We start from the raw sequence: 8,122 nt of genomic DNA, 5'->3' as shown, positions 1-8,122 counted from the left end.
ATATTGCATTGACTTATGGCTCTATTTTAGTATCTAATAGGCCAGTTCCTCCTCACTGTTCTTTCTCATAATTATCTTGGTTGTTTTCGAGTATTTATCCATGTAAGTTTCAGGTCAAGTTTTGTCATCTTCAATCATTGTGACAGCTTTTTTGACGTGTCATCCTGAACAGGCTACAGTCTTCAGTTATTCAAACATAATCTATACGTTGCTGTGAAGACATTTTGAGAATGCAGTCAAAGCCCTTAATCAGCTGAATTTAAGGAAGGCACATTATACTGAATAATCTGGGTTGGCCTGATTAAACCAGTTCAAAGTCCTTAAAAGCAGGAATTAGGCTTCCCCAAAAAGAGAAAAAATCCTTCTGTGGACAGCAGCTTCCGCCTGTGCTGGTGGAGTTCCATCCTGCTTGTGATTTTCCTTTCTTCACTGCCTGTGGACAATAGCTTTGGCCCTGCCTGTGAGTTCCAGTCCACCTTTGATGTAGTCTTCCCATCTGGACTGCCAGCCTCCAAATTTCAGACTTGCTTTGCCAGCCCCCACAATCGTGTAGCCAATTCTTTATAATAAATTGTGTATGTGTGTAATCATACATATCATATATACAAATTTGTCTGTATATGCATATGTCACACACACATACACATCCTACCAGTTCTGCTTCTAGGGACTGAACACTTCAAGGTGACTGAAACAAAAAATTCTAAATAAAAAATTTATTATTCAATATCCACAAAACTAAACTTAATGTGAATGAAATTTAAATAAACTTCCAAATTACTTTTTTAACCCTGTAGCAATTATACTTACAAATTATTAAAGCTTAAAGCTATACTAAGACTTTTTACACTAAGACTTTTTCAAAAATCAGCATTTATACTTCATTTTTCTTCCTAACATTTCTTTGGTTTCTATTTCAATAATTTCAGCCTTTATCTTTATTAGTTCTCTCTTAGTTACTTCTGATTTATTTTGTTCTTTTTCTAAATGCATAGCACATTTTAAATTTAAAAACAAACAAACAAACAAAAAACCCTAGTTTTAAAAGAAGATCTGAACTTCCATCCTAGCAGTTTGACAGATTAGATACTCTGGACTCACTGGAAATAACTAAGTGTTGGATAAAATATATCTTCTTAAATGTATTAATGAACTGACAAGAAAGCAAGCATAAATGATCAATAAAAGTATTAAATGATACTCGATCTCATTAGCAATCAGGGAAATGCAAATTAAAACCACTGGAAGATAGAACTTCTGCTCTTGTTTGAATGTGTCCCCCCATATCAAATGAATCTACTAATAGTTTAGTTTTATTTTAAGTTGTTATGTAAACTTTTCATTTCTTTAAAAATATACAATGTTTCCCCAGGATAAATCATTGAAACCAAAACAGAAAACCATCTATTCCTTTTACTTCAACATCCCCTCCTAAATAGGATGGCCAATATTTTCCAAAAAGTTTTTAGTTAGTTTTCTTTTTCATATTACAGAGAAAGAGCAAATGCTTGAGAAATTACATAGATTTGAAGATCTCCTGCTGAGGACATCCCCTTCTCCCCCCCAAAATATGTAATTTATTATACTCAAAATGTACTATTAAAGGTACTCAAATTATATGAGCGTACTTGAAACATTTTGTGACAAAACAGAATTAAAAGAAAATATGAATCTTTCCATGAAATTTTGGAAGACCCCTTGCATAGAATATTGGAATAAATTAATTAGTTTATATGAATTACCCTCAAGTAATACAATACTTTAGTAATACTTGAGTTAGGGAAGCTTCCTAAAAGGTACAAGAGCCCGGATAAAATCTGCACACTTAAGATGTGTAAATGTCAATGAAATAGAACTAAATTGTACAAGATGCAAAACCGCAAAAGAAAAAAAATTTATCCAACAGAAGACTTGTTCTACATTCGTTCTGTTGTAGTCTTACAACCATAAGACACTGTATCTAATTTTGGTTAGTGAGTAATAGGAAGGTATACCTTCTAAGAGTCTTTTTCACACCAATTATAAACCAGTACCATTAATGCTAAAAAGTTATCTCTGAAGGAAAGAACACCTCACCATTGACCATGAGTGTACCTATTTAATGAGATATATGGCCAAGAAGAAGAAATGAAGTAAGTTTTCTCAACTTCAATCCAAGACTCTAAGAGAGAACTTAATTGACAAAAGAAGTTTATCTTGTGCCTGGCAACATGTAAATGCTCAAGAAGCACTTGCTGAATATTCCATTGTTCTGCCTACCAACGCTTTTCCAAATTTCTACTACTAAAAGTATAGAAATCAGAGTAGAAAGGCACTACCAAACAAGCCCTACACAGCACCAATCACAGTATGATGTAACAGGAGATCTTCAATAATTCTTATTAAAATGAAATGCATGTAAAAATTTAATGATATGAAAAGCTACTGACACTTTCCATATAACTGTTATGACCCTCCATATTATGGTTAAATAAACAAACCAATAAGGTCAAAACATACCCAAAGTCACATGTGTGACAGTGCTGGGATTACAGTATTTACTGAGTTTACTTTGTGAAAACTACTACTCTTGGCTAATACCTATCAAATTCCAGGTTATGACTAATTGATTCAGAAAAATCAGTTCAATAGTTTATCCACCACTGTGTTTGGTTTTTCTTTAAACAGAGTATCCCATGTAGTAAGGGTAATTTCTGGTTCTTGAAACTTTTCAATTTACACACACAGACACGTGCTGCTATGTCACAATGTAACACGTATCTCTTACTGTAGATAATGTTCAAAGATGTAGTATTTCACAGGGCTCTCCTTTACATATAAGAATCCCTAAGATGTTAATCACTACTAGCAGCTACTGAAATAAGCCTAAAATGTGTTTAAGTGACTTTAAAATTTCTCTTGTAACAAATTTCTACTTTCTAAGTGTATTAATTGCTACTGTACTCTATTTTCTTACTTAGCAGGCTGTAAAAAATTAACCTACTACTCAAAATATTTGGAAATAGGTAATAATTTGAGGGAGAAACTTCCAGATGCCTCAAATCAAAATATAGTCATGTACCCCGTAAAAACATTTTGGTCAATGACTTATCATGTATTCGACAGTAGTGAAAGCAATAGTCTGTACCATTCAGCCTAGGTGTGTAGCAGGCTATACCACCTAGGTCTGTGTAAGTACACTCTCTGACGTTCGCACAACAACGAAATTGCCTAATGATGTTTCTCAGAATGTATCCCCATTGCTTAGCAACACATAACTGTATCTTGAATATTTCTAAATGAACAAATGTGTTGTCCTCTTCAATGATGATATCAATAAAGTAACTGAAACAAAGAAGTCTCCTCCACCCCCAACTTCCCTCTACAATACTCCAACCAGAACACAGGCCCCAAATTAGGACAATTCTGAAAGACTACACCCTTTCCCTTCTTAGGCCTTAAAAACAGTTTTTCTACTTTTAAAGAGGGAAAACCAGCAAGAAAACACTGTAACAAAAGATAAGCAAAAATATCTTTTCCTAATGACATATTCCACCAATACCATCTATCAACCCTCTGGCCAATCTGTATCTGTTATCCTACTATCCCCATCCTCTCACTCAGCCTTTCTATCTACCAGTCTTGATGGGAGTTCCAAATTGTCAACCAAGGTGCCTTGCTACCCAAGTTGAGAAGACCAGTGTCTATCCCAGGAAAATAGATCTTGAGCTGATTCCTCGAAAGAGAGAAATTGGTTGGATGGGAAGCTTTATGATAGCTGCCCCTTCAAGAGTCTGTCTGCTGTATCCCACTACCTAGATTCCTGACACTGTCCCTACTCCTGTACTTCCTGTGGCCAGAATGCTCATCTCTTCCTCGAGTCCTATGGATGGATTACACCAGGTCCTTCCAGTAAATCCTCTTTTCCTTTACTTGGCTAGAGATAGTTTATGCTGCTAACCAAGAATCCTCATCTATAAATTAGCTTCTACTTCCTGAGAAAATAAGTATAGGTATTCTTTAATCCTGTGCACTTATTTATGTGCCAGCACTGAGCTAACAGCTTTATACTTAAACCTCAAATAAATAAATAAATATATAATATAATAAAATATAAACCTCAAAACAATCCTACAAGGTAGGTATTATGATGACATCTAGCTTACTGATGATAAAACAGAAGCCTGGAAAGGTTAAGTAACTTGCCCAAAGCAACACAGATGGTAAATAGCACAATGAACATTCAAACACAGGTCGGACTTTGGAATCCACCTAAACAAGTGTTGTAATAATAATAAAAGCAGTAAGTACCAGTCAAGATGGCAGAATAGATAGTCCCCAGAGTCACTCTCTCCCACGAATCAACCAATTTAGAACTATAAAAATGTAACACCAGCCAAGCTGGGGCCACTGGAGCTCAGGAGAAGAGGAGGAGAGACCTATGGAGTTCATGAATGTGGGAGAAACCACAATGAGAGAAAGAAAAAACTGCTCTGAGAATTTCAGGTCATCGCTGCTTTAATGCTTAAGCTGCGGAGTGCATGGAGCAGGAGCCAGCAGAAGCCACAGCTGTGCCCTTCAGCTGTGCCCTTCATATGAAGTTACTTGGAGGAGGCAGGTGGAAAGAGGGCCTTGGTGGCCCCCAGGACAGCCAGACCATTAATAGGATCCCTGTGGACCCACACAGGAGTGAGGAGCTAGAACAGCTGAAAAATGGAAGCCATTCAGAGGCCAGTGAGTCATCGCGAGGGACCGGTGCACGGCCCATCCCATGGGAAGTGTTTGAAGCATGGGTGGTGGGGACGACAGGCTCACCAGGAGAACACTGGGACACAGGAAGGACAGCTAATCAGCCCCCCAGTCATCACAGGACCACTCAGAGGAGACTGGTTGGGAATGCAGAATTGCAGGGGGTGCAGTTTGATGAAAAAACTCAGGCCCAGGTCAGAGTTTCTACACAACCCAGGTGCACCAGGTCTCTGGAGAGCTGGAAGTACCTTTAAGGTTAACCATTAATCCCTGAGCTGCACAAAAAGCCTTCCCTAGGGAAACAGCTGCAAAGCAGCAATTTAGCTCAACCACAGAGTTCAAGTACTGGTTCCCACAGGAAGTTCCCCCATTTTAGAAGTAAGCAAAGGACAAAATATTAGTTCCAGCCCAGGCACACCACCAGTGCATTGGGGCCTGCCCGGGGACATGAGGCATGGAGACAGGGACAGGACCTCCACTCACACTGACTCACACAGCCAGCACCTTGGAGCCCACCTGGGAACCCAAGGCTTCGATCCAGGAACTGGACCCCACTCCCACATCCAGGCATGCCACCAGCACCTCGGAGCCCACTCAGGTACCTGAGGCATGGAGAAGAGGACCGGAACCCCCGCCCATAACCAGGCATACAGTGCCAGCATCTTGGGGCCCACCCAGGGACCCGGCATATGGAGCTGGGGACCGGACCCCCTCCCACAACCAGGCACATGGTGCCAGCACCTCAGGGACTGCCTGGGGACCTGAGGCATGGATAAGGGGACAGGGCCCCCCTCCCAAAACCAGGCACACTGTGCCAGTGCCTTGAGGCCCACCCAGTGACCTGAGCCATGGAGGTGGGGACCCAAGGCATGAAGATGGGGACCAGACACTCCCCACAACCAGGCACACCACCAGCACCAAGGAGCATGCCAAAAACATCACCTCCATGTGGGTGGCCCACCACAGCCACTAAAATAACCATGGCTACTGAGAAAGCGGCTGGATGCCACAACCACCATACAGATGGCCCGCCAGCCCCTGGAGTGCACTGACACAAGGTGAGTCACTAACAGACATAAAGAAAGGAGGAGGATGTCTCTCTCCACAAAGCCCATTCCAGAGTGACAGAGGAAGCATCTGTACTATGATAATATCGAGGGACCTGATCACACCTGTCAGCAATGGACAGGTCATCTAGGCAACAAATCAACAAAGTAACCATTATTCTTTCAGAAGGAGAGAAGAAATCTAGGGTAATTAAAGCAGGGAGAGGGAAGGGAGAGGGGGATGGGGAAAGATTGGACAAGGGGCATAAAGAATAATTATGATGTGTAACAATATATATGCTAATAATATTGATTTCATCAACATATCTTAATATTGAACCCCAAAACTATGTATAATCAATTTTGACTCAATAAAAATTTTAAAAAATAATAATAATAAAAGCAAAAACTAAAAATTCTGTAGCTGACAATAATTGAGACACTGAAAACAATTCATTGACACAATAAATATATGTAACTAAGAATTATCTTAAAAGAAAAATAATAATTGACACAGAGTAGCAATAAAGTGTTTTACCAATAAAGTAAAAATAATTATTTACAATGAATAATATTAGCAGTTTATGTTGTCAATAGCCTTAAATCTTAAATCTTGAAACTTCAACAGCCCTGGAATTCTGTTTTAATATAGTTTTATGAGATACAGTCGAGTGTAGACACTTATGAAATATAAACTAACTAACAGTTGATTTTGGATCCCTGTGGCCAGCCACACACAAATACACACAGAAAAAAAGATTTTCTAAAGAGATTTTTATATACCTTAATTGTCATAAAAAATAAAGAGGTTACAAAATATTAAAAAAGAAACAAATATAATTTCATAACTGAGACTTTTACTAACAGGCCTGAGGCACCCTCCAGAGGCTCACTGCCCAGGGCCATCTCGGGAAGCTGCTTCCAGCACCAGCACCCTGGCTGATTTGGATGCTGCAGCAGCTGCAGCCATCACTAAATTGGCCCCGGGTGTAGCTGGACCTGCAGGTTTAGAAGATACTTGCTGGAAGCCTTGGCAGCATCTACATGGTGTTAGGTCTGCACATTTGCAGAATGCTAGAGCTGAGGAGGTTTGGGAGTCTCCACCCCAACTTCAGAGGATGTATGGAAAAGTCTGGGTGCCCCAGGAAGAGATCTGTCATAGGAGTAGATTCACTGCAGTGAGTCTGCTAGAGCAATGCTAAGTGGAAATGTGGGGTCAGAGTTGCAGTAGAAAAACCCCAAAAGCTCCATGCCTACTGGAGCCAGGAGAGCGGGACCACCATGGAGGCCCCAGACCTGTGGAGCTACCAGAGTGGAACCCCAGCCTGGTAGAGCTGAAGAGTGGCCTGCAATCAGGAAAGCCATAGGGGCAGAGCTGCCCAAGGACTTGGGGACAAAACCTGCACAACAGCATGCAGAGGACACTGAACATGGAATCAAGGTATATGATTCACCAGCTGTAAGATTGAATGCCTGCCCTGCTGGGTTGCGGACTTGCTTGGGATCTGTCACACCTTTCTTTTGGCCTATTTCTTCCTTTTGGTATGGGAATATGTACCCTTTGTTTGTCCCACCATTCTAGATAACTCGTTTTGAATTTCACAGATGGGACTTTGAACTTTGGACTTTTGAGTTGAAACAAGTTAAGACTTTGGGGATGAAATGAATGTATTTGTATGTGAAAAGTACATGAGTTTGGGGGAGCCAGGGGTGGAATGTAGTGGATTGAATTATGTCCCCCCAAAACTCCCTGAAGCTTGAATTGTCTCCCCCAAGTTTTACATATTAGAAACTTAGCCCACACTGTGACTGTTAAGAGGATGGGAAATCCTATTATGGTAATAGAAATGTGGAGCCTTGAGGAGGTGATTGGATTGAAGGACCACACTGGAGGGAATGTAGAAATGGTGGTCAGGGGTGTGGTGCTGAGGGTTTTTAAAAAGAAGAGGAGTGTCTGTCTTTCTCTCTGCTCTCTCTGCTTCCACCATCTTGCAATGTCAGACCCCTGGGTCACTGTTGCCACCATGAGATGGACTTTGGACTTCCCACCCTCAGAAACTGTAAGCAATAAATTTCATTTTCTTTATAAATTACCCAGTTCCAAGTATTCTGTTATAGCAATACAAAACAGACTAATACAATACGCTTATGCTATTAATAAGATTTTAGATGTATAATAGCAACTGCAAATCAGCAATCTGACGCACCTTAATGATATTTTGCAGTTTGAAGATTTCTCTTTGATCTTGTGCTTTAGAAGTCTAGATCAGAAAAAGAGAATTAGAAAATAATTACACTGATTTTTTTTTAAATAGGAAGTTGCAAACTAACTTTATTAACAGATTCTT

This window comes from Cynocephalus volans, chromosome 12 (assembly GCF_027409185.1).
Source record: "Cynocephalus volans isolate mCynVol1 chromosome 12, mCynVol1.pri, whole genome shotgun sequence".
Taxonomy (NCBI): domain Eukaryota; kingdom Metazoa; phylum Chordata; class Mammalia; order Dermoptera; family Cynocephalidae; genus Cynocephalus; species Cynocephalus volans.
The sequence above is the reverse complement of the archived record's forward strand: the minus strand, read 5'-3'. Positions refer to the sequence as shown.